The following is a 27,898-nucleotide window of genomic DNA, read 5'->3' as shown; positions in this document are numbered from 1 at the left end:
GTCTGTCCATGGGGCACCTGGGTGGCTCAGTCATTAAACATCTGCCTTCAGCCCAGGTTGTGGACAGTCCTGTCCTCTGAGCTCTGTGGACAGTCCCCAGGGAACGATCCCAGGGTCCTGGGATCGGGCCCCGCATCGGGCTCCCTGCTCAGCAGGAAGTCTGCTTCTCCCTCTCCCACTCCCCCTGCTTGTGTTCCTGTTCTTGCTGTGTCTCTCTGTCAAATAAATAAATAAAATCTTTAAAAATAAAATAAAATAAAATGTCCATCCTCCACATTCCACCCATTACCCTCATGCAGGAAGATAATCCCCTGACCCTTCATGTCATGCAGCTATTTATGTGACCTTGAGGAGGTCCATATGTCACAATGCAGTTACTCACCAACACTAAGCATTAGCATTGCCAGATGCCAAGCTAGCCCAGGGGGTACCAGATGAATGAGGCCCAGCCCTGCTCCCAGACAAACAAGATGGCCACATAATTACAAAGCAAGTGGTAAGTGCTGTGACCGACCCACTCCTCGGGCATAATGAGAGAAGAGAAAAGGGAAAATTCAGCCAGTTTGGGCGTGGCTAGGAGAGGAGGGGTGATGTGGGCGGTGGAGAGAGACAGGAGAGACTGGCGCTGAGAGATGAGGTGGTAGCTGGGTTCATGTCTACAAATCAGGGTTGGGAAACTGACCTCCTTCCAGCAGGTTACAGGAAGCTGGACCCAGCTGGTCATGACTGAGCCTCACCAGTCGCCCTCTTCCCTTGGGGCCTTCACTTAGCAGCCTTGCCGTCTTCCTGGGTTTCTGTACCTTCCTTCCCCACCATGTTCCCACGGACTCCTAGCCCTGACTTGGCTCTACTCTCACTGCGCCTGTCCCCACATCCAGCCCTGAGAGTGTATGGCCTCGGTAGAGAGGACAGTCTGAAAGGAGGAGATCAAAAAATGGTAGAGAGCTTCCTCTCCCAGTTTCCAGAACCAGCATATGCAGACAAGCTGTTTCCCTTGGGCCCAAACTGGGTAGAAATAAATGAACTCCTCAAACTGGCTTCCATCCAAAGCTGCCAGGTGTTAACCTCCTGCCCCTGCCCAAGCAAGCCTGTCAGTCCAGCCAATGCCACTGAGCAACTGTCGTTCCCTGGGGACCGTCCACAGAGCTCAGAGGACAGTCAGCATCGGTCGATGGCAATTCCTTTGGATGGAATCGCACTGTTCCAATCCATCTCACCACTTCGTACCCCAGCTGCTACCCACCTAGGTAGGGTCTCATCTTTCTTCTTCCCTTCCATACATACTACCTTATGTTTCAGGTGCTAGGGGCACCCATAAGCACACCGTCGTGGTGTGGACGGCAGACGAAGCCAAGGCTGGTCACCCAGCCAGTGCTTCCAAACTGGCCTAGGATCCTGCTCAACATTAGCCAGTTCCCTGGAGAAGAGGTGAGAAAGTAAGCCCCCTTGCGGCTGCACAGCTTGTCCTTGGTATCAAAGGAAGTGGAGTATAAGTGGTTGTAGGTGCGGAGATGGGTGGGCACGGTTGGCATTGACCACGGGAAATCCCAAGGACATCTGTTCCTCCTCTAGGTTGGTGAGTGGAACAGTGCCCCTCCTCTCTGGTTTCTGTTTTTGGGAGTCTAGCTCCTTCCTTTTGGGATTCTATCCTATAGGTCACATGCTGCTGCCTCCACCAAGCAAACCAGAATCAAGCAGAGATCTTCCCTGGAGCCTACACCAGGTACTGATTCCCATTTTTAAAGACACTGGCATCCTCTGTTCTCTCCTGAGGTCCCTGAGCTGCTCCCACATCCCCTGCCCTGAGTGCCTGTGACACAGCAGACTGTGAACTGCCCACATCACCATAAGATGTTCGTTACCGCTTGCTTTCTCCCCGGCTCAGGGAGGATGGGGGCTGGCTCATTTGGAGAGGCCTCCAAGGAATGCCACTGTTCCCACGCAAATCCGTCCTGTTGGTTTGTTTTGGGCTTGCTTTCTGTGTGGGACCACACGGCTCCAGCTGCTTCATCAAGTGTTCATGGAGCCCTTGCTATCATCATGCCTCGTGTTGTGGAGGACACAAAGATGTCCCCCCGCCCGGAGGTGACCCTGCAGGAGGAGGGGTGGTGGTAGGAGGAGGAAGAGCATAGTGGTAGCAGGTGGTGGCCGTGATGAAGCTGCTCACACTTAGCGAGCCAGTCCTAGGAGCGAGGCCGCCTTGCAGGCAGTCTGCAGGACTCAGCACACTGAATCCTCATGCAGCTTTGGGGAGTGGACATTATACTTACCAGGCCCATTTTACATATGTGTATCCTGAGTACTGAGCTCAAGGTTAGCAAGAAAGACCTTGCTTCTCTTCTCCACTGTGCTCCGCTGGGGAAGGTAAGACCAGTACAACTGAACAAGATGGAAAACAATAGATGCCATTGAGGAGACGCAGGGACACTGTCGAGGAGGCTTAGAGAAGCGGGAGGACTACACGGAGCAGAGGTGGGCTGCCGCTGTGAGGAGAAGGGCACCGGGGCCTCTGTTCGGAGAGAATGGATAAACAGGCACGGACGTGGGAGAGTGAGGGCCGTGGGTGCCATGTGTGTGGGCGCTGTCAGACGATCCACCCTCGGGAGGAGAGCCGCCCGACAGGGAAGTGGTGGGGACACGGGTGCTTATGGCTGCTGGCTGGGCTGAAAAGCCCTCAGCACTAGGTGAATGTGCTTGCATGCTGTGGACCACTGAGGGTTTTGAGCGAGAGCAAGTTTGGATCAGAATTCTCTTTTAGGAAGGGTTGACCCAGTGTGGCTTATAGAAAATAAGACGGAGCACAGGATTTCTAGGGCACTAAAACTGTTCTGTGTTATGTGTAATACGTTTGTGTGGATACGTTTGTCATCACCCACAAGATGTACAGCACAAAGTCAACCCCAATGTAAACTAAGGACTTGGGTTAATAATAATATTGGTCCAGTGCACCTGGGTGGCTTGGTCAGTTAAGCATCCGGCTTGATTTCAGCTCGGGTCATGATCTCGGGGTTGTGAGATGGAGCCCCGCATTGGGCTCCACACTCAGCAGGGAGTCTGCTTGAGATTCTGTCTCCCTCTTCCTTCCCCCTGTTCACACTCACTCACTGTCTCAAATAAATAAATAAATCTTTAAAAAATAATAATAATATTGGTCCATCAGTTACAATAAATGCATCACACTAATGTGGGGTGTTAATAGGGGATTGTGGAGGGCACCTGGGTGGCTCAGTTGGTTAAGCGACTGCCTTCGGCTCAGGTCATGATCCTGGAGTCCCTGGATCGAGTCCTGCATCGGGCTCCCTGCTTGGCAGGGAGTCTGCTTCGTCCTCTGACCCTATCCCCTCTCATGTGTTCTCTCTCTCTCAAATAAATAAATAAAATCTTAAAAAAAAAAAAAAAAAAAACAGGGGATGGTGGAGAAATGTGAACACTTTTCAAACAATTTTCTTTAAACCTGAAACTGCTCTTTTAAAAAAACAAAGTATTAATTATTCAGAAGTCTTTTTTTTAAGATTTTATTTATTTATGAAGGGGGGTGGCGGGGGAGCACAGAGGGACAAGCAGACTCCGTGCTGGATGTTGAGCCTGAGTGGGGCTCAGTCTCATGACCCTGAGATCATGAACTGAAACCTAGAGTCAGATGCTTAACCAACTGAGCCGCCCAGGTGCCCCTCAGAAGTCTTTTTTTTAAAGAGCTTTTTAAAAAATTTTTAATTCCAGTATAGTTAACATATAGCATTATATTAGTTTCAGGTGTACGATAAAGTGATTCAATAGAAAAGATGTCTTTTATTAGCAAAATAATCAGAAAGTTGCATTCCTAAGAAACTCAGGTTTTCAAAAATTGCATTTTGAAAGCAATTATTTCAAAGGAAGGATTGACAGTTTCGTTCATTTTTTTCCTACCAAAATTTAAATAATAAAGGTCATTTTTTTTTTTAAGTTTATTTAAGTAATCTCTACACCCAACCTGGGGCTTGAACTCACAACCCTGAGATCAAGAGTCACATGCTCTTCCGACTTAGCCAGCCAAGGGCCCCAGTAAAGGTCATTTTGAATAGTTGGCTGTGTACAGCCATAAAATCCACATATCAGAAAACACTCTGACCTTTATGTCTGGTATCTGCTCAAGACTGATAAGCTCTCTTGGCATATCAGCCGCGGCAGGGTGGTGCATGCCACCTTCCACAATGCACTCCCAAGCCATTGTTCTCACCTTATTCCCGTGCCACGTGCTGGTAAACAAGGCCACTCCACGGTCTGCTCTTGGCCAGTGCCACAGGCTTTTTCTTTCTCTGAGGTGCTGAATCTGATGGATCCATAGTTCCAGTTCTGATTGCATTACAATCAATAATAGCACATTGTATTCCCTAGTCAGTTGTGTTATATGCAATTCATCTGACAAGCCCAACAGAAGGCCTGTAATAACAGTACCCACTCTGTGCCAGCCACTATGCCACACACGTGGAGGGCATGGGCAGACAGATTCCAAGGCTGGGGAATCTGGGGAAATCCACCAGGAAAGCCCAGTAGGCATTTTGGTGACAAAATCATGCAAGAGCTAACAAAGTCCGGATGAATCCTTGGGTCCCTGTGGGCTCGCACCTACTTCCCAAGGGGTCCTCTTCTCAGACCAAGATTCCCAAAGTGTGGAACCCTGTAATCTCTCCAGTGGGCCACAGGCATCTGGAGGTTTCAGAGGAAAAAGTAATGACACAGTAGTAGTCACATGTCTTGAATTGGAGATGTAAGATTGTAGCGACTTCACAAAAACCCTATTTTCACAACCATTCCATATTTAAATGTTGAGCATTTTCCATAAGGACAACATTAATCAGATTGTCTTAAGTAACATTCATTTGACAAGGTTCATCCTGGTTAATGTATTTTTCACACCATTGGCTGGCTTACCAGTCAATTTGGGTATCAAATTTGCCATTATTTTTTTAAGATTTTATTTATTTATTTGAGAGAGAGAGAGCATAAGCAGGGGGAGCAGCAGAGAGTGGGGGAGAAGCAGGCTCTTTGCAGAGCAGGGAGCCAGATGCGGGGCTCGATCCCAGGACTAGAGATCATGACCTGAGCCGAAGCCAGACAATTAACCGACTGAGCCACCCAGGCACCCCTCAAATTCGCAATCTTTATTATTGCTATTGTGTTATATTTTACTCCATTTCACTTTTTAAAAAGGGATTAGTGGCCCAAAAGTGTTCACAGAAATGTAAAATAATGATGGAAACAGTATTTTATATCCTACAGATCAGAAAAATCTTTCAAATACCCAAGGTAACTATGAGTCCAGAATGATTTAGAATGTCAGGATTTGTTGGGTCAAGCAAATCTGCAGGTGTGATTTTACACAACGCAGTTGAACATTAAAACTTAGTAGGAGATGTGTCTGGATCTCAGCATCATGAGCTCAAGCCCCACAGTGGGTGTAGAGCTTACTTAGGAACTTAATGCGAGGTGCCACAATGAATATCTGAAAACTGAATTTAATTAGATTGGAGCTTATGCTTGCCTGGGTCTTCCCCAGCAAAGTTACAAAACCTGGTCAGAGGGTGCCATCAAAGCTTTTGAGTTCTTCAACAGTAAAAGGTGGTGATGATGAGGCACTTTTCCAGAAGAAGTACAAAAAAAAGGACAAAATGATTCATTGCTGAACAGAGAGTAAATACAAAAATGGTCAACCTGTTATTCAAAAGCTTTACTTACTGAAGCAGGTAGGTACATGTTACCATTCTGTTAGAAACCTGTCTACAGAGTTACTCACATATGTTATGTTCCATGAGAAACAAAATGAGCTAGTGGCCAAATAGTTTTTTGTTTTTTTTTTTTTAGAAATCTTTTTTTTTTTAAAGATTTTATTTATTTATTTGAGAGAGAGAGAGAGCATGAGAGGGGGAGGGTCAGAGGGAGAAGCAGACTCCCTGCCGAGCAGAGAGCCCGATGCGGGACTCTATCCCAGGATTCCAGGATCATGACCTGAGCCGAAGGCAGTCGCTTAACCAACTGAGCCACTCAGGCGCCCCCAAATAGTTTAATCAAAGATCTTATTTTTTTAGATTTTTAAAAATTAATTTATTGGAGAGAGAGAGAGAATGTGTGTGTGAGAGCGTAGGGAGGGGCAAAGGGAGAGGGAGAATCTCAAGCAGACTCAGCTGAGCGTGGAGCCCAACGCAGGGCTCGATCTCACAACCGTGAGATCATGACCTGGGCCAAAACCAAAAGTCAGATGCTTAACCAACTGAGCCAAGAGGCACCCCTTTAGAGATTTTTTTAATTTCATTTTGTCAGTTTATTTATTTAGTTAATCTCTATACCCAACATGGGGCTCGAACCCTGAGAGCCAAGAGTCACATGCTCTTCCAACTGAGCCAGCCAGGTGCCCCATCAAAGATCTTATTGTACAACGATTAATAATCTACAATATGACAGAAGCATTTCCAGTTGCAGACCTGTGCTGTATGTAAACACGAGGAAGGAAGCCACAGTGATGCTTTGTTCTGTGTCACTGAACCTGCAGTGAAAAGCCATTGGAGGGGTGGGTTGTAGACGGAAATAGATGATCAGGTGTCCTACCGCAGGTGCAGTGGAGGAGGGCTATTGTTCCAGAAATGAAGGATCTGTCTCCACTCGTCCACACACCTTCTCACTCCCAGGGAGCTATTCCTTGGTTATGATGCTGTTTGGACAGATACCGTGAACGCGACACAAAATCAAGTTGTGGTCACCGCATGTCCACTCTGCCCTGTAAAGAAGTGGGGACAAAGGGAGACCACTGATGTACGTTAAGATGATGGACTGAAACCTACAGGGGTGCCTGGATGGCTGAGTTGGTTAAGTGTCTGCCTTCAGCTCATGCTCCCAGGGTCCGGATCGAGCTCCACGTCAGGCTTCCTGATCAGTGTGGAGCCTGCTTCTCCCTCTCGCTCTGCCCCTGCTCATGTGTGCACTCTCTTGCACGCTCACTCTGTCTCTCAAATAAATAAATAAAATCTAAAAGCAAAAACAAAAAAAGGGAAAGAAGCTTCCAAGTAATTTCATGCCTTGATTTTAGAATAAAACTGCAACACAAGGATGTCTGTTAAAAAGACATTACACAAAGGTAAGATCCTGACAGATGCTAACATCAGTAGTATTTTGGAAGTTGGAAGGTAGATGGATGAGGGGCTACTAATGGTTTGGCAAACTGGAGGAAACTGAGAACCAGATGGCCCTATTATGCCCCCCAATTCTCAAAAGGCTTCACCGCAGGCGACACCAGCTCTTCGATGGGAAAGGTGGGCCAAGAGGATGGTTATTGAGCACTGTATGAGAAAGTGGACCCCCGGATGCCCTCCCCACTTCATGCCTCTGCCTGTAACCCAAAGAATTTCTCTGTGGAGAGGCTAACACAGAGTCTGCAGACTGGGAGAGCCAGGCCCAGTAGAGGGTGTTAGTATCATACCGGAAAACAACCAGCAGTCACCCAAACAAAACAAGGGATTCTGCGAATGTGTGTACAGTAAGTGCCTGATACAGGGACCCCTGGCCCTACCCATGCTCTGCATTTGTCCTGTCACCGTGAGATACTTAGCACCCTCCAGACCAGGGAATGGGGTATCTTACCAGCCCAGAAAAGGCCTAAAGGTGCTCACAGTATGGGATCCTCCCCCAAATGGTCCACTCAAAGCCTAAATCCCCATCAGTGTGTATAGAGTTTCCTGCCAGCTTTTTAGCACCCCATTTGTACTCGTGAAAAGACAATCGCAGCTTACCAGACATCTGAGGACTGCCCCTATCATGGAAGTTAGGGGCCAAAACAGGAGTCAGAGAGACAGAAAGACTCTGTTGGGAGGAGACAGCTCATGCTCTCTCAAATAAATGAATCTTAAAAAACAAAAAAACAAAAAACTGTAGTGTCTTCAGAGGGATGAAACGCTGCATCATGGAGCAAGAAAGGACATGGAAAGGAACACTCAGAACAAGAGCAGCTCTTATAAACCCAAGGGCCCGGTCACAAAACAGAAGGGTTGGAAGATAAAGTGCTCTTCATCTCAGAAAAGAGATAAAAGACAGCCAGATAAAAAGCCAGAGAGAAAAGATGAACAGTGGGTATTTACTGCACCCCAAAGGGAAGTTCTGTGTTGACCCACTCCTGAGATTTGGAGGTTGGCCATTGTGAACAGAAACTGCAGAAAATACAAAATGAAGTGGTGCGCTACCCTTTCTGGCCTCCTGCTCTGGCCCACCCCGTATCCCACCTGATGCCCCAGCAGGGGTGGACCCCGTGCTAGCCAGGACGCAGTCCCCGCATCGCTTCTGACTCCCCCAAAAGAGACCCTTGAAACTCACAGGGGAACGGAGGTCAGACGAGGCCCCGGGCCTCTGTTTTCCACTGGAGCCTGCATCTGACTGGAGCAACAGCGGTTTCTCGCTCACGGTTGTGCTTCCATTTTAAAAAGGAGATCGTTTTCCATCATGCAAGATGAAAAAGTTCTGGACAACGGTGGAAATATACTTAACACTAGCTAACTCTACACTTGGAAATGATTGTGATGGTAAATTTTATGTTATGTGTATTTTGCTGCAATTAAAATTTTAAAAAGAGGGAAGCAAGTTGCAAGAGAAACCTGTAGGGAGACCTACATATGTGAGAAAAATGGAGAAGAAAGAAAAGAAAAGAAGAGAATGCTAAACACAAAATTCAGGAGGGTGGTTATCTCTGGGTGTAGGGAGGGAAGGAGATGGCGATGGGGTGGTCCAGAGGGCTTCAGGCTGTTCCTGGCTGGGTTTTAGGCACATGGAATTCCATGATCACTCATTCCTATTTAAATGTGGACATGATTCAGGGGCACCTGGGTGGCGCAGTCAGTTAAGCTTTTGACTCTTGATTTCGGCTCAGGTCGTGATCTCAGGGTCCTGGGATCGAGCCCCCCTGAGTGGGGCTCTGCGCTCAATGGGGAGTCTGCTGGAGATTCTCTCTCTTCCTCTGCCCACCCTCGTCTCTCTCTAAAATAAATAAATCTTTTAAATAAATAAAGAAATGCTGACATGCTTCGCTATTACATTTTCTATTGTATATCTACTCTCCATTAAAGAAAAAGAGCTCTTTTAGACTATTTAGGCCCTCCTGACTTTTATAATATATATCCTGCTCTATTCAGTGCCCGCCTGTGATAAATGCTAAATCGGTGTTATTTTATAGATGAGCATTGTCAAAAAGAGTAGAATGCAAGTCACTTAATGTGATTTTAAGTTTTCTAGTAGCCACATTCAAAAAAGTAAAAGAAATAGGAAAAATAATTTTAACCTATTTCATTTACCCAGTGTATCTGAAATAGCATACTTTTAGCATATAACCAACATACAAATCCTTAATGAGATATTTTGATTCCTTTTTTCATACTACAGCACATCTCAATTTGGACTAGTCACATATCAAGGGCTCCATGGCCTCTCATAGATAGTGGCTACCATATTGGACAGAGCAGACTGACAAAAACACTTCAAACATGCTTTTTAAAAATTTTTATTTATTTATTTGAGAGAGAGAGAGAGCACGTGCACGAGTGGGGGGAGGGGCAGAGGGAGAAGCAGACTCCCCGCTGAGCAGGGAGCCTGATGCGGAGCTCGATCCCAGGACCCTGAGATCGTGATCTGAGCCAAAGGCAGACGCTTAACCTACTGAGCCACCCAGGCGCCCTCAAATAGTAATTAAATGCAGCCTGTGCTACCATAATGCATATGATTTAGGTGAATGAACAACAGCTGTTCAACAATATCATCAGGCTGAACATCAACAGCCATGTCCAATTTCACGCAAGCACAGGCCATGAGAATAGTCTTGACAGCCACTGGGCTACCATCAATGGTGAGGCCCCCCACTGACTGTAACCTACACCCTGCTTTTCAGAGATGTTGAAGTGTGAAGCTGATACAATACAGTAGTTGTTATGCAAGGCGTGTGGTGTAAGGACTGGTTATTAGTACGAAGACCTGAGGATGATGTAGGGAGTTGGGGGCTGGGTGCATTCGAGAAAGTGAACCTGGAGCTCGAATGTGAGATTCAGGGGAAGAGCCTTGCTGCAGGTGGTTTCTGTGACCTTGTCAGGCTGCTGGAGTATGGTGAAGAGTCAAAGAGGCTTGGGGAGCCCCGACAGTCCATCCCCACGAGGAGGCCTGCACGGCACTCTCCGAACACCTAACTGCTGCTGCTACCCTGATCTCCCCTGTGCACATTTCCCCTGTGAGGTACCTGTGAGGGAGAGCTGGTGTTTGCAAAACCTAAGACCACTTCGTGGCTCCCCTCATAAGTGTTTTCTTTGCTGTTTTGTTGTAGTGGTAAGTTTATACTTTAACATCTAACTCCTTTATTGTCATCTTACTGGGTTCAAGAGGAAGAGAGAAAACTCTCCGGGCCCAGTTTCTTATATAGAAAAATATTTTTGTGGTGCCTGGGTGGCTCAGTGGGTTGGGTGTCCAACTCTTGGTTTTGGCTCAGGTCATGATCTCAGGGTTGTGAGATCAAGCCCCACGTCAGGCTCCGTGCTGGGTGTGGAACCTGCTTCAGATTCTCCCTCTCCCTTTGCCCCTCCCCCTGTTCATGCACCCACTCTCTCTCTCTCCCTAAAAAAAATGTTCTTGAGAGTTAAGAACTGTTGCAAATATTGTTTCAAGTATCCTCAAAGGCCTCAAAAGGGCCTATCCTGTGACTGAGCACATAAGTAACTGTAGATACAAGAAGACATAAGGTTATCTTTCTTTCCCATATGTGCCACTTTCTCCTCAAAACAGGAAGTCAGCTGTGTCCTAAGGGAATTGTTGTTGATGTAGTTTTGGAATATAGGTTAGGTTCAGTGGGATGGAGTCCAGAGCCAAGGGCCAAGAAAGAATTCTTGAGACATCTTTGGTGCAAAATGGTGGTTTATGAAAGCGTGGGGATAGGCCCCGTGGCCAGGAAGAGCTGCTGTCCCAGGGTTGTGAGGGGTGGCTGATCCTATATTATGGGATTGGGGGAGGTAAGGAAAAAGGGAGGTTTTGAAAGAACTTTCATGTATTAAAGAAGACACACAGGATACCGGAGGCTTTGCTATATGTCAAGTTAAGGTTATTTTCCTTCTAGTAAGGCATTAACAGTAAGATAGTTGGGAGCTTCCTGGAGGAATGTTACATTCCTCCTATCACACGTCCTTATCAATGGGCTAAAGGTTTAAAAGAAATTCAATTTTATTTACATTTCCTTCTGCCTCAGCCTCCCTCAATTTTATGGAGGGGAGGGTGATGTTAGGGCTTCAGGACACTGAGTCCTCTGGAAGTTAGGCTATTGATAAGAAAGCTTCTTCCTTGTAAATCACTAGGACATTTGTAAACTGAGGGAGACTCAGGTCTTGCAGGATTGTGATCTCTATAAGTTAACTATTTGTTTTTCCTTTCCTTAGTTTTAGGGCAGCCAGGAGTGCCTGAGGAATGTCACATATATCCCATGGCGGTGGGGTGGGGGGGAGGGGGTTGTGGGGTGTCAGCTTCTGCTTTGTCCTCAGCTTGCCTTCTGTTTCCTCATCATTTTGACATTACAAAAGGAATATATGCTTTCCATATAAAAACTTCAAGCAAAATGCACACTATTGATAAAGAGCAGAGAGCAAATCTCCCCTCCATTCCCTTCCTATTACCTCTCTTTCTGTTGAAATTGGTACATGTCCTTCCAGATAATTTGCTACGAATTGACAACTGTGTTCATATATCCACTTTATATACAAAAATATTTGTCGGCTACATGAAATACATATATGGCTTTATTGTTATACATGTGGAATCGTTGTACAATTACCATTAACATTTATGGAACATATTTTAGCAATATGTTTCTCCACACGGCAGCCAGAGCGTTCCTTTACAAATGTAAGTCAGAGCCTGTCACAGAGCCTGCAGTGACTCCCCAGTGCCCTCTGAGGAAAGCCAAAGTCTGTGTCTGCCTCAAAGCCCCAGGGTGTCAGGGCCCTCCTCCCTCCTGCCTGCCCTCTTCCCCTCACCCCCTGTGTTTCATTCCTCTTGAAACCTGCTCTTCCTCCAGTCAGTCAATCACATGGCCCTTATCCTGGCTGCTCTCTGCCTCAAAGGTTCTCCCCCCAGTTATTCTCAGGGCTCTCACCTCCTACAAGTCTTTCTCAGATGTCACCTTCCCAATGAGGTCTACCCTGACCACCCTATTTAAAGTTACATCCAGCCCCCCAGCACTCCCACTACCCCTTTGGCCCTTTTATATTTTACTTCCTTTAGAGCACTCTGACTTTCAAACTTATTAATTCATTTATGAACTATATGATTTTCTGTGTGCCTCCCCTTGCTGGCATGTAAACTCCACAAGAGCAGAAATGTTTGTTTTGCTTGTCAGTGGATCTATCCCCAGGGCCGAAGCTGTGCCTGCTTAAGAACAGGGGTTCAATGAATTATTTGTAAATGTTTTAAAATGTTTTCCTTATTATTTGCCCTTCATTTGCCTTCTATTCCTAAGGCCTAGTCCAGTACCCGACACATTATGAACACTGAGTGTTGTTGGATTAATGCTGTCTCACAGCCAAAAATTCAGTCAAGAAGGAAGAAAGGAGATTGAGAAAGAAAAAATAGGAAATGGTGGACGAAAACTTCCAGTGAGCGCCACCTGGTGGCAGGACAGCGCCATCAGGCTCCCTGGGCAAAAAAGAACAGATTTGTGTGAATAAGATAAAGTAATACCTTTATTTTTTAAAGATTTTGTTTGTTTATTTTTTAATTAGAGAGAGTGCGCGTGTGCGCACGAGTCGGGGGGGGGTGGTGCAAAGATTATGACCTGAGCTGAAATCAAGAGTCAGTCACTCAATCGACTGAGCCACCCAGGTGCCCCAGATTTTATTTTTAAGTAATCTCTACACCCAGCCTGGGGCTCGAACTCACAACGCTGAGATCAAGAGTCACATGCTCCACCAACTGAGCCAGCCAGGCGCCCCTAAAGTAACACCTGTAAAGCCACACTTTTGCATGGCCCTTATAAAGGGATTGCATATGAATTATTTCTGGGTAGTATGTCCTTGAGGACAGGGATGGAAAGTATATCCTTGGAGACTTCTTGCTCCAAGTATTCAATAGTGATAAGTATTTAAATGCCTATTCAGACAATTAAAAAAAAAAAAAAAAAACGTTTTCCAAGGAAATCCAAGTTCCTCAACCCTTACTACTGAAGCAGATAATAAAAACAAATAATAGAATAATCCTTACAATGCAAGTTATTAGGTGGGTATTATTGTTCCTAATTTTGTCCCTCTATTCTTTATATGTGGATTTTTTAAAATTTTCTTTATATTCAGTTTAGTTTAACACGTAGTGTACTATTAGTTTCAGGGGTAGAATTTAGTGATTCATCAGTTGCATATAACACCCAGTGCTCATTACATCAAGTGACCTCTTTAATGCCCATCACCCAGTTACCCCCTCCCCCCACCCACCTCCCCTCCCACAACCAACCCTCAGTTTGTTTCCTACAGTTCAGCGTCTCTTATGGTTTGTCTCCCTCTCAATTTATCATCTTATTTTATTTTTCCTTCCCTTCCCCTGTGTTCATCTGTTTTGCTTCTTAAATTCCACCTATGAGTGAAATCATCTGGTATTTGTCTGACTTATTTCGCTTAGCATAATACCCTCAGGTTCCATCCATGTCGTTGCAAATGTGGATTTTGTGTGTGTGTAATATAAATGTATTTTTCTCCTATGATTTTCTTTTCTCTAGCTTATTTTGTTGTAAGAATACAGTCTATAATACATACAACATAAAAAATCTGTGTTAATCGACTGTTAAGGCTTTTGGTCAACAGTAGGCTCTAAGTAGTTAAGTTTTTCAGGAGTTACACACAGATTTTCCACCGTGTGGTGGCTCTGCACCCCTAATCCTTGCATTGTTCAAGGGTCAACTGTATTTTAAAATAAGCCCTGAAATAAATGGGGCTCCCCCACCTGGGGAAGAAGGGATAGATGCCCCCCAGGCGGCTCCAAACAAAACCTGGAGCAAGGAGTCTCAGTTTTCTCATGGCATCTTTCCCATCCCCAAGCAGGAGGGCCTGGGGTGTGGCTGCCGGAGCTGGGGGGGGGGGGGGCGCACATTGAATTATAGGGTTGAAGCAGAAACTAGAACATGTTCTTGTAGAAATAATATAAGGGAACAGCCATAATGGCCAGAGGCATACTAGATGAGTTGTGGACTTTTCATGAGAAATCGTTAGTGAAAGAACAAGATGCAGAATGTGATCTCAGCCCTGTAAATAATTACCATGAATTTTTTATATGTATGAGTGTGCATATATGGCAATATATGATATATAAGCACAGAGGAAAAGAAATTTAATTATACAGGTTACCTGATGAAGGAGTTAATGAAAGAAGGTGGGGGAGAGGAGAAGGAGCAAAAAGGAGAAGCAAATAAAAATACACTGAAAAATGCATGTGTGACAAGATTATATTTATGGACAATAGCATAATATATAAAAATCTGGGTTCTTGGAGGCTCCTGGTTGGCTCAGTGGGTAGAGCATGCAACTCTTGATCTCAGAGTCATGAGTTTGAGCCCCACGCTGGGGGGTAGAGTTTACTTAAAAAATAATTTAAAAAAAATTTTTTTAAATAATTCTGAAGTTCTGAAGTAGGACTGCTTGGTTTAATCCCAGATTTATAAATTCTTAGCCCTGTTATGTTGGGCAAAGTGCTCCTCCTCTCTATACCTCAATTTCCTAATCTATAAAACGGAGATTATAATTGTATTTATGTCCAAGAGCTGTTGAGAGGATTATATGGAATGATTCATTTAAGTTCTTAGAACGATGTCTGGCACACATAGTGAGTAAGCCAAACCCTTAGCTAGCATTCATAGCCATTACTAATGGTCAGTACCCCTGGTTTGTATGCCCTGGTACCTCTATTACGTCTAGCACACAGCTCAGGGCACTGAACTACTCCATCATCACAAATGCTGAGCCTGAATACTGCTGTAAATTTATGATCACCCAGGTTCCTTTTATGGGCACCACGCAGACCACCACCCATCTGTTTATACAATTTTTCTTCAAGCAGATCACAATATAATTGACCCATTTGGGGGCTCTGTCTTTTCATTTGTTTCCTTTTTAAAGACAGCTTTATTGGGGTGTAATTTACTTACAGTAAAATTTATTCCTTTTAGCACACAAGTCAATGACTTTTAATACATTTACAGAGTTGTTCAACCATCACTGGAATCTGATTTTAGAATTTCTCTTTGCATTTATTTATTTATTTAGAAAGATTTTATTTATTTATTTGAGAGGGAGAGAGAGAGAGCACAAGCGGGTCGAAGGGCAGAGGGAGAAGCAGACTCCCTGCTGAGCGGGGAGCTTCCCGAGGGGCTCCATCCCAGGACCCTGGGATCATGACCTCAGCAGAAGGCAGACTTAACCGATTGAGCCACCCACGCACCCCTTATCGGCTCCATTTTAAAAACAATGAGATCCTTTGGAACCATCACTTTAGTCTTTCTTTTTATCAGAGATTTGCGTTGATCCTTTTGTTGGTAATACATTTATGCCTGCAGCTTTCTACTTCGCCTTTGTTTTTATCAAGGGATTCTCCTAGAGCTTTTCTAGGCCACACGTGACTAACAAAGGGGGAAATCAGAGGGTTTGTGTATGGCTCCAGGCTGGACTTCCTGAAGGGCAAGCGCAGAGCGGGTGGGGCTCGCTCAGAGCGGCGCCAAAGCAACCCCCCAATCCCCAGCCGAAAGCCCGGGGCCACCAGGAGAACTTTTCTGTGGTCCCCAAAAAGAAACCCAGTGCCCACTTGCATTCACTCCCAGCTCCCACCTGCAGCCCTAGGTAACCACTGATCCTTTGTTTGCTTTTGAGTTACAGCCCCGTCTCTTCAGCTGTGAGCTGAGCGGTCAGGGACTACAAGGACGTACCTCCCCTGGAGTCCCCTGCCCTAACTCCTCTGCCAGACATTATGAGCAGTCCCCTATGATGTGCATTTTCCACAGATAACTGCCTCTAGCCATTTCTTTATTTTTCCTAATACTGACCTTCAAATGTTCTTTTAATTGCAAAATAAATGCTTATTGTAAAAGGCATAGTAGCACAAAGAATCCTAAGAAAGAATACAAATTACCCAAAATCAATCCTACACATAGAACTACTGTTAAGATTTTTAGGCGAGGGGTGCCTGGGTGGCTCAGATGGGTTAAGCGTCTGCCTTCAGCTCAGGTCATGATCCCAGGGTCCTGGGATCGAGCCCCGCATCGGGCTCCCTGTTTAGTGGGGAGTCTGCTTCTCCCTCTCCCTCTACTGTTCCCCCTGCTTGTGCTCTCTTGCTCTCTCTGTCAAATAAATAAATAAAATCTTTAAAAAAAAAAAAAGATTTTTAGGTGAATGGGGCGCCTGGTGGCTCAGTCTATTAAGCGTCTGACTATTGATTTCTGCTGGGGCAGTTTGCTCAAGATTCTCTCCTCCCTCTTCCTCTGCCCCTCCCCCCCCCCGCGTTTTTCTCTCTCTCAAATAAATCTTAAAAAAATTTTTTTAAAGATTTTTAGGTGAACCATATATGATTTTTTAATGAAACAGGGTAATATTACAATATCCTTTTTAGAATCTTTTTGTTTAAAAACTTCCCTATTATTAAATATTTCTGATTTCCCCGAATTTGTTAGGTTACGAGCTCAGCACTGGACATTTAAGTTGTTTCCCATTTGTCTTCTATTCTATATAACACTCTACTGAATGTGTTTACATTTCTTTTTTTTTTTTTTTTTAGATTTTATTTATTTGACAGAGAGAGACACAGAGAGAGAGGGAACACAAGCAGGGGGAGTGGGAGAGGGAGAAGCAGGCTTCCCATGGAGCAGGGAGCCCAATGCGGGGTCCATCCCAGGACACTGGGATCATGATCTGAGCCGAAGGCAGACGCTTAACGACTGAGCCACCCAGGCGCCCCATGTTTACATTTCTATACACCTCTCTGACATCTGTTACATCACTCCCTGTCATCCAACTGTGAATGCTTTCATTTTTTATTGTAATAATTCATGAAAGAAAAATTTTCAAAGGGAACAGTCAAAGTTACACTCTAACCCAAACTCCTAGGGACTACCACTGTTGGGATATATCCTTTGAGATTTTACAATGAATATATAAGCTTCTATGATATATGTATACATATATATATATTAGATAAAAACAAGATCATATTGTGCATATGGTTCTACTATTTCTCGTTTTCATTTAGTGAAGAAAAAAATTTATATTAGTTTCAGGTGTCTAATATAGTAATTCAGTAATCCTATACATTACTCCCTGCTCATCATGATAACTGTACTCTCGATCCCCATCACCTAGCTCACCCATCCCCCGCCCTACCTCCCCTCTGATAACCATCAGTTTGTTCTCTATAATTAAGAGTATTTCTGTTTGTCTCTCTCCCTTCCCCCCTTTGCTTGTTTGTTTTGTTTCTTAAATTCAACATATGAGTGAAATCATATGGTCTTTGTCTTTCTCTGACTCATAGTCTCTAGTTCCATCCATGTTGCAAATGACAAGATTTCATTTTTTTTGTTGCTAAATAATACCACATCTTTATCCATTCATCAGTTGATGGCCACTTGGTCTACTTCCACATCTTGGCTATTGTAAATAATGCTGCTAAAAACATAGAGGGGTGTGTATCCCTTTGAATTAGTGTTTTTGTATTCTTTGGGTAAATACCTAGTAGTGTGATTGCAGGATCATAAGGTAGTTCTATTTTTAATTTTGTGAAGAACTTCCATTCTGTTTTCCACAGTAGCCACACCAGTTTGCATTCCCAACATCAGTGCAAGAGCCTGGGGCACTTGGGTGGCTCAGTCGTTAAGTGTCTGCCTTCGGCTCGGGTCATGATCCCAGCGTCCTGGGATCAGGCCCCGCATTGGGCTCCTCACTCTGCCGGAAGCCTGCTTCTCCCTCTCCCACTCCCCCTGCTTGTGTTCCCTCTCTCGCTGTATCTCTCTCTGTCAAATAAATAAATAAAATCTTAAAAAAAAACAAAAAACAAAAACAGTGCAAGAGCGTTTCTTTTTCTCCACATCCTTGTCAACACCTGTTGTTTCCATGTTGTTGATTTTAGTCATTCTGACAGATGTGAGGTGATACCGTAGTTTTGATTTGCATTTCCCAGATGATCAGTGATGATGAGCATCTTTTCATATGTCTGTTTCCCATCTGTATGTCTTCTTTGGAGAACTGTCTGTGAATGTCTTCTGCCCATTTTTAAATTGGATTATTTGTTTTTTGGGTGTTGAGTTGCATAAGTTCTTTGTATATTTTGGGTATTAACACCTTATTTGATACATCATTTGCAAATACCTTCTCCCATTCTGTAGGTTGCCTTTTAGTTTTGTTGATGGTTTCCTTTGCTGTGCAGAAGCTTTTTATTTTGATATAGTCCCAGTAGTTTATTTTTTATTTTGTTTCTCGTGCCTCAGGAGACAAATTTAGAAAAAAGTTGCTATGGCCAATGTCAGAGAATTTACTGCCTGTGTTCTCTTCTAGGATACTTATGGTTTCTGTCCAAATTTAGGTCTTTAATCCATTTTGAGTTTATTTTTGTATATGGTGTAAGAAAGTGGTCCAGTTTCATTCTTTTGCACATAGCTGTCCAGTTTTCCCAGCACCATTTGTTGAAGAAACTGTCTTTTTCCCATCGGATATTCTTTCCTGCTTTGTTGGAGATTAATTGACCATATAACTGTACATTTATTTCTGAGTTTTCTATTCTGTTCTATTGATCTATGTGTTTATTTTTGTGCCAGTACCAGACTGTTTTGATTACTACAGCTTTGTAATATAATTTGAAGTCCAGAATTGTGGTGCCTCCAGCTTTGCTTTTCTTTTTCAAGATTGCTTTGGCTATTTGGGGTCTTTTAGGGTTCCATGCAAATTTTAGGATTGTTTGTTTTAGTTCTGTGAAAAAATCCTGGTGGTATTATGATAAGGATTGCATTAAATGTGTAGATTGCTTTGCATATAGACATTTTTTAAGATTTATTTATTTATTTGAGAGAGAGCATATGCAAGCAGGGAGAGGGACGGGGGATAGGGAAAGAGGAGAGAGAATCTCAAGTAGACTCCCCGTTGAGCACAGAGCCTGATGCAGGACTCGATCCTGTCACCATGAGATCATGACCTGAGCCAAAACCAAGAGTCTGACACTTAACCAACTGAAGCACCCAGGAGTCCCTGGGTAGTATAGACATTTTAACAATATTTGTTCTTCCAATCCATGAACATGGAATGTCTTTCCATTTATGTCATCTTCAATTTCCTTCAGTGTTTTATAGTTTTCAGAGTATAAGTCTTTCACCTCTCTGGTTAGGTTTATTCCTAGGCATTTTATTATTCTTGGTGCAATTGTAAATGGGATTGTTTTCTTAATTTCCCTTTCTGCTACTTCATTATGGTGTATAGAAATGCAACAGATTTCTGTAGATTAATTTCGTATCCTACAACTTTACTGAATTTTTTATCAGTTCTAGCAGTTTTTTTGTGGAGTCTTTTGAATTTTCTATATATAGTATCATGTCACAGTAAATATTGAACGTTTTACTTCTTCCTAACCAATTTGGATGCCTTTTATTTCTTTTTGTTGTCTGATTGCGGTGGCTAGGACTTCTAGTACTATGCTGAGTAAAGGTGGTGAGGGTGGACATCCTTGTCTTGTTCCTGACCTTAGGGGAAAGGCTCTCAGGTTTTCCCCAATGAGGATGATATTATTTGTCGGTTTTTCATATATAGGCTTTATTGTGTTGAGGTATGTTCCCTCTAAACTACTTTGTTGAGAGTTTATGATGAATGGATGTTGTACTTTGTCAAGTGCTTTTTCTGCATCTGTTGAAATGATCATATGGTTCTCATCCTTTCTCTTACTGATGTGATGTATCACATTGATTGATTTGTGAATATTGAACCACCTTTGCAACCCAGGAATAAATCCCACTTGATCGTGGTGAATGATTTTTTTCAATGTACTGTTGGATTCAGTTTGCTAGTATTTTGTTGAGGATTTTTGCATCTATGTTCATCTAAGATATTGGCCTGTAGTTCTCTTTGTGGTGTTTTTATCTGGTTTGGTATCAGGGTAATGCTGTACTCATAGAGTGAATTTAGAAGTTTTCCTTCCTTTTCTATTTTTTTTGGAATAGTTTGAGAAGAATAGGTATTAACTCTTCTTTAAACATTTGGTAAAATTAGCCTGTGAAGCCATCTGGTCCTTGACTTTTGTTTGCTGGGAGTTTTTTGGTTTCTCATTCAATTCCATTGCTGGTTACCAGTCTGTTCAAGTTTCCTATTTCCTTCTATTTCAGTTTTGGTAAGTTGTATGTTTCTAGGAATTTATCCATTTCTTCCAGGTTGTCCAATTTGTTGGCATATAGTTTTTCATAATATTCTCTTTTTTTTTAAGATTTTATTTTATTTATTTGACAGAGAGAGACACAGCCAGAGAGGGAACACAAGCAGGGGGAGTGGAAGAGGGAGAAGCAGGCTTCCCACTGAGCAGGGAGCCTGACGGGCTCGATCCCAGGACCCTGGGATCATGACCTGAGCCAAAGGCAGATGCTTAACGACTGAGCCACCCAGGTGCCCCATAGTTTTTCATAATATCCTGTTATAATTGTTTGTATTTCTGTGGTGTGTGTTGTTATTTTTTTCTCATTTGTAGTTTTATTTTTTTGTGTCCTTTCTCTTTTTTGGGGGGAGGGGTTGTCCTTTCTCTTTTTTTCTTGATAAGTCTCGCTAGAGTTTTATCAATTTTATTGATTTTTTTTTTCAAAGAACCAGCTCCTGGTTTCATTGGTCTTTTCTATTGGGTTTTTTTTAGTTTCTATTTCATTTATTTCTCCTCTAATTTTTTTTATTATTTCCTTCTTTCTGCTGGTTATAGGTTTTGTTTATTCTTTTTCCAGCTCCTTTAGGTATAAGGTTAGGTTTGGTTACTTGAGATTTTTCTTGCTTCTTGAGATAAGCCTGTATTTCTATATACTTCTCTCTTAGAACCACTTTTGTTGTATCCCAGAAGTTTTGAGCCATTGTGTTTTCATTATCATTTGCTTCCATGTACTTTCTTATTCTTGTTTTATTTCCTGGTTCGCCATTCATTGTTTAGTAGCTTGTATTTGTGTTCTTCCCAGATTTTTTCTTGTGGATGACTTCTAGTTTTCATAGTGTTGTGGTCAGAAAAGATGTATGGTATGACTTCAATCTTTTTGAATTTGTTGAGGCTTGTTTTGTGGCCTCATTTGTGATCTATTCTGGAAAATGCTCCATGTGCACTTGAAAAGAATGTGTATTCTGCTGTTTTAGGAGAATGTCCTGAATATATCTGTTAAGTCCATCTGGACCAGTGTGTCATTCAATGCCACTGTTTCTTTGTGGATTTTCTGTTTGGATGATCTATCCATTGATTGATATAAAGGGGGTGTTAAAGGCCCCTATTATTGTATTATTGTGGATTAGTTCCTTTTGTTTGTTATTAATTGTTTTATGTATTTGGGTGCTCCCAATTTGGGTGCATAAATATTTACGATTGTTATATCTTCTTGGAGTGTCCCCTTTATTATTATATAGTGTCACTCTTTGTCTATTTTTACAGTCTTTGTTCTAAAGTCTAGTTTGTCTGATATAAGTGTTGCTACTCCAGCTTTCTTTTGACATCCATTTGAATGATAAATGTTTCTCCATCCCCTCACTTTCAATCTGCAGGTGTCTTGAGGTCTAAAATGAGTCTCTTGGGGCGCCTGGGTGGCTCAGTTGGTTAAGCAACTGCCTTCGGCTCAGGTCATGATCCTGGAGTCCTGGGATCGAGTCCCGCATCGGGCTCCCTGCTCGGCGAGGAGCCTGCTTCTCCCTCTGACCCTCCCCCCTCTCATGTACTCTCTCTCATTCTCACTCTCTCAAATAAATAAATAAATAAATAAATCTTTAAAATGAGTCTCTTGTAGGCAGCATATAGATGGGTCTTATTTTTTTATCCATTCTGTCACCCTATATCTTTTGATTGGAGCATTTAGTCCATTTTGTTCAGCTTGTTTAGTCTTCGTTACTCTGTCATCTAGGTCATTAATTCGTTCCTCTGCTTCTTCCAGCCTGCTGTTCATTCCATTAAGCCTGTTTCTTAATTTGTTTATTGAGTCCTTTATCTCTGCTATGTTATTCCTTATCTCTGTGTTAATAGTCTCACTGATGTCCTCCACTCGTTTCTCAAATCCAGTGAGTATCCTTATGATAATTGCTTTAAATTCTCCATTAGGCATGTTACTTGTATCTGTTTTGCTTACATCTCTGTCCATGGCCTTGTCCTGTTTGTTCATTTGGGACAAATTTCTCTGTCTTCTCATTTTGTCTAAGTCTCTGTGCCTGTTTCTGTGTTAGGAAAGTTAGCTACGTCTCCTGTTCTTGAGGGTAATGGCCTTCTGAAGAAGAGGTCCTGTAGTGCCTCCTGTACTGTGTCTGTTCTTCCCCCAGGGCCTGGTGCTTCAGGGAGTGTCTCCAGTATGTGCTGTGTACACTCTGCTTTTGTATTCTGGCCACTTTATCCTTTGTGCCAGTCACTGGCAGGGGCTCTTTTTGCCTGTCGTGGGCAGTGTTTGGTCCCTGGCCTGAATATGGCATGTTTTAACTAGGTAAGCTCTGGCCTGCTTGCAAAATGAGACCTGTTGCCACCACCACTGGAGCCAAGGCCTCACAAAGCTCTCAGGTCAGGACACATGGTACTGGCAGGGGTTTGGGCCAGTCTTCTGGGAGAGGGGGCCAGCTGTGCTGGGATTGAGGCAAGTATTACTGGGGGGTGGGGCATTTCCAGTGCAAGATGGGCAGGGCTTGGTGTAAGCAAGTTAGGTAGTGAGTGTTGATGCATTGTTGGTTCCTGCAGGTGGGTCTGTGTTTATGCTGAGGGGTGGGGGAGGGAAACAGTGCTGGCTAGTTCCTTTGTTCCCAGAAGGGTCTCTCTGGGAATGCTGTCTCTCTGGGACAGCTCTGAGATGAGCAACTAACCTCCCCACTGTATGCCCCAGGTGCTTTTCAGATTGCTGTTTCCATGCTGTGTGTCCATGGACTATTTGCTCTACCTTCTCTCCAAGAGCAGCCCTAATGTCCTTTGAGCTCTCCCAGAGCCAAGCACACTGACCTTTGAAACTCCAGGCTCTAAGCCTCGCTGGTTACAAGAACTCACAAAAATCAGGCCCTCTTGCTTTCCAAGCCAATTGCTGTGGGAATTCGTTTAGCTCTCCTCTGAGATCTCCTGTGTGCTGGTCTATCTCTTGCACTTCTTCATGACTGCGGCTCTCTCCCCACCACAGCAGCCACTACCCATTTTTCTCCCAAGCCATGTGTCTCTGCACTTCCTACCTTCTTCGATGTGGCCTCTTCTCCACATTTGGGTGTGGAGTTTGTTCTGCCAGTCTTATAATCGATTTCTGGGGTATTTAGGATGATTTGATAGTTATCTAGTTGTATTTGTGGGACAAGGCAAACCTAATGCCTCCTACTCTGTCACCATCGTCCCCTCCAAGAAAAATATTTTTTAAATTACCTTTTCCTTTTTAATGGTTACATGGCATCGTAGTTTAAACGATTTTTAAAAAGTTAATCTCTTACTGATTTAATTACCTATTTCAGCTTTTTAATATTATGAGCAATTGAAAATGAATATCCTTTACCCAATTTTCTGGTTATTCTTTAGCACATATCCCTAGAAATAGCACTATTAGTTCTAAGAGCCCACATATTCTAGTGCACATTGACAGATTTTTCTCTAAAGTTTGGACAATTTTCACTCCCTCTAACATTGAATGAGAGTGCCAGTTTCTCTCCACCCTTCCAATAAATGGACATTATCACTATATTGACATTTACCAACCTGATAATGTTAAAATGTCATTTTACATGTTTTTGCCTGCAATTTCCTGTGAATTGAGCATATCCTTATGTTTACTGACTTTGTTCATGCTTAATTGTGAGAATTTCCTCTTCAAGCCCTTTACTATTTTTCCATTATTTTTTTTCTAATGAGTTGTTCATCTTTTACTTAATGATTTAAAAAATTCTTTATAGGGGCACCTGGGTGGCTCAGTCGTTAAGCGTCTGCCTTCGGCTCAGGTCATGATCCCAGAGTCCTGGGATCGAGCCCTGCATCAGGTTCCCTGGTCAGCGGGAAGCCTGCTTCTCCCTCTCCCACTCCCCCTGCTTGTGTTCCCTCTCTCGCTGTGTCTCTCTCTGTCAAATAAATAAAATCTTTAAAAAATAAAAAAAATAAAAAAAATAAACCTCTTCATACATCAAATATATTTATCAGAATTGGGCTGGGGAGGACAGAAACCCAAATATAAATGATCATAAGCAAAGGGAAATTTTTGGCAAACATAACTACAATGCAGAAGGTACACCATGGTACCAGTTTCAGGAGTGATGGGCACCAGGAAATGGACTGGCACCAGGACTTTCTCTGCATCTGTCTTCCTTACCTCAGATTTTCTTCTGCACATTATCTTAATTCTCCTTATTTCTTGTTAATATAAACAATGCTGCATGAAGAACTTGGTTCATAATTTATACAGTTGGCCAACAATTTCTGCAGGAAAAATTTCAAGAAACACAACTGTAGAGTCATTAAAAAAAAAAAAAAACACCATTTTGAATGTTAATAGATATTGCCAGATTGCCAAGAAGGCTGTATTCTCCCAAATGTCCTGTAAGTTTGCCTTTATTCCCAACAGCTCATCGATATGAAATAATTTCAATGTTTTTATCTTCACCATTTTGGAGTCTTAACTGTATTCTTAACTTACCTATACCTCAGTCCCCAGTTTGTAAGGTGGGGCTGATAATAGCATCTACTCATTTTTTTTTTTTTTAAGATTTTATTTATTTATTTGACAGAGAGAGACACAGCGAGAGAGGGAACACAAGCAGGGGGAGTGGGAGAGGGAGAGGCAGGCTTTCCGCAGAGCAGGGAGCCCGATGCAGGGCTCGATCCCAGGACCCTGGGATCATGACCTGAGCTGAAGGCAGTCGCTTAACCAACTGAGCCACCCAGGCGCCCCGCATCTACTCATTTTTATGAATATCAAGTTAGTTAATATATAAAAGAACTCAGAGCAGTGTCTGGCACATTGTAAACGCTGTATGTGTTTGTGATTATTATTTTCCTTGACAATATGTGGCTCCATCTCTATCATTCTTATTACTTTTTCAGTCATGATGAACTATTATGGGCCTTTCATTTAGCAAAGTTAAAAAATTATACCTTTTAATATTTTGTTCTGTTTTCTTCTTTAGTAGGACCAAGTATATGTTCTTTACTATTTTTTATAATTATCATCTTCTTATAGTCTTAATGCCTTCATTCTTTTTTTCCTAATATATTCTATTGTCTTATCCCTTCTTTTTCACAGAACCCATGTTTTATTTTCTTTCAGAGCATGGAGAATTTTTAAAAATTTTTTTTATTAAGCTTTTTATTTTAATTCTAGTATAGTTAACATAGAATATAACGTACAATATAGTGATTCAACAATTCTATACATTACTGAGAGCATGGAGAATTTTGATTATAAAATTGCCTGTTTCCTTGAATAATTCTTCCATAAACTAAGGATTTAGGTAATTATTTATGACAAATTGCAAACAAAAGTAGAATTGCAAAAACAAAATGTGGAGATAAAAATATAATTTAAAAATTGAAGAAAAGTAGAAAAATATCATAAATTTCAATGAAACAGTTACACAGTCAATGATTATCAACTATGGTTCCTCATGTTTTTTTTTTTTTTTAAAGATTTTATTTATTTATTTGAGAGAGAGAGAATGAGAGACAGAGAGCATGAGAGGGAGGAGGGTCAGAGGGAGAAGCAGACTCCCTGCCGAGCAGGGAGCCCGATGCGGGACTCCAAGATCATGACCTGAGCCGAAGGCAGTCGCTTAACCAACTGAGCCACCCAGGCGCCCCCCTCATGTTTTGTCATAGAACATCCTTAACCTAGATTTTGCTTATTTTATACTTCTCTTCCAATGTGTTTTTTTCCTACTTTGTGACATCTATTTATCATACTGGATCCTTTCCATTATCATTAATCCTTCAGTATTGACAGTTACATCCAGACCCATTGGTTGCCCACAAACACTGTGAATGGATTTTTCTTGACTTTCTTCCCTTTTCCCTGGAAACTGTTTTTCTCCATCTTAGATAAAGTTTCTGTTGGTATCTTTTTCAAAAAAATTTTTATTTACTTAAGTAATCTCTCTGCCCAAAGTGGGACTTGAACATACGACCCTGAGATCCAGAGACATATGATCTTCTGACTGAGCCAGCCAGGTGCCCCGATGTCTAACATACATATGAAAATGTGCACAGATTATAGAGATAAAGCTCAGTGGATTTCTGTAAGTTAAACACAAGTAGCATTCAGATCAAGTAAACAAAACATGACCAGAGCTATGGAATTCTCATGTTCCAGCACTGACCCCTCCCAAGGTAAAAACTGTCTTGGCTCCTAACTTTATAGATTAAGTTTGCTTATATTTGAGTGTTACATGCATTGTAACAAAGTATAGAATCTTTTGCTGAAGATTATTCTATTGTATGAAAATACACAACTTATCCTTTATACTGTGGATGGACATTGAGTTTGTTTGGAGCCCTCATTCTCTTAGGACCCTCAAGTTGTTTTCAGTCTGTTGCTGTTATAAACAGTGTTGCAGTGAATAACCTCAGTTATGTTTCATTGTCGCCTATGAAAATATGTTTTTCAAATGTAAGAATATATAGTATTTAGAAGTGGGAATCCTAGGTTCAGAGAGTATATGCATTTGTAATTTTCCCTTACAAGCAACCTTGCCCTACTGCTGGAAGATCCTTTACTTCTGAAGTCCATTCATCTCTTGGCTGCCTGAAGTCCAATGGGAACAATATTTCCTGAGTTCTTGCAAGATCAAAAATTTTTCTTGAGCTTTTATTCTTTCAAACATAGCTTGGATAAATAGAAAAATCCTTGACTCAAACTTTGTTTTGCTTTTTTGTCTTTTTGTCTGACTGTTGCTATAGATAAAACTGAGACTTCATTTCTTTTTTTCCTGAAGCTCAATTACTTCACTAGAATATGTTTTAGTGCTAGCCATTCTGATATTTTAATATGTAGATTTAAATCCTTAATTCCAGGAAAATTTTCTAGAATTTTATTTCTAAATATTTTTCTATTCCATGATTTGGGGTTTTTTCTTTTGGGGTAACCAGTTAAATATGTTGCATCTCCTTAGTCTATCTTTCATAGCTATCATTTTCCTTCCAGATCATTTTTAATAGTTTTATTGACAAACAATTCACATACCATTAAATTCGTCCAGTCACAATTCAATAATTTTAAGTATATTCAGAGAGTTGTGCAACCATCACACAATCAATTTTAGAATTTTTATCACCCACCCCAAAGAAACCCCATATTGATTAGCAGTCACTCCCCATTCCTGCATGCCCCCCAGCCTTAGGCTAGTTTCTGTTAATCTACTTCTTGTCTCTATGGATTTGCCTATTTTATACATTCCATATAGATGCAATCATACAATACGTGACCTTTTGTGAATTGCTTCTTTCACTTAGCCTAATTTTTCAAGGTTTATCCTGTTGTAGCAGGTATCAGAACTTCGTTCCTTGTTATCAATGAATAGTATTCTATTGTATGGAAGTACCACATTTTGTTTATCCTTTCATTAGGTGATGGGCATTTGGGTTGTTTCCACTGTTTGGCTATTATGAATCATACTGCTGTGAATATTCATATATAAATTTTTGGGTGGATTGTGTTTTTATTTCTCTTGGGTATATACCTAGGAGTAAAACAACT

The 27,898-nt window shown here is 42.3% G+C and overlaps 1 protein-coding gene across 2 annotated transcripts in view; it reads left to right on the top strand.

Annotated features, from left to right (window-relative positions):
- The window catches only part of C14H9orf153 (chromosome 14 C9orf153 homolog), a 51,217-nt gene that overhangs the window by 6,457 nt on the left and 16,862 nt on the right, over positions 1 to 27,898 (top strand). Inside the window, exon 1 of one of the 2 annotated variants that reach the window (XM_081802913.1) lies at positions 1,650 to 1,723. The exons of the other annotated variant lie outside the window; for it this stretch is intronic. The gene's annotated coding sequence lies outside the window, so the exon portion shown is untranslated. Of the gene's footprint in view, positions 1 to 1,649; positions 1,724 to 27,898 lie in introns of those variants that run through there. 2 annotated transcript variants of the gene reach the window in all.

Source organism: Leptonychotes weddellii, chromosome 14 (assembly GCF_054177405.1).
Source record: "Leptonychotes weddellii isolate Sample4059 chromosome 14, ASM5417740v2, whole genome shotgun sequence".
Lineage (NCBI taxonomy): Eukaryota > Metazoa > Chordata > Mammalia > Carnivora > Phocidae > Leptonychotes > Leptonychotes weddellii.
This window is presented reverse-complemented; position numbering and strand designations above follow the sequence as displayed.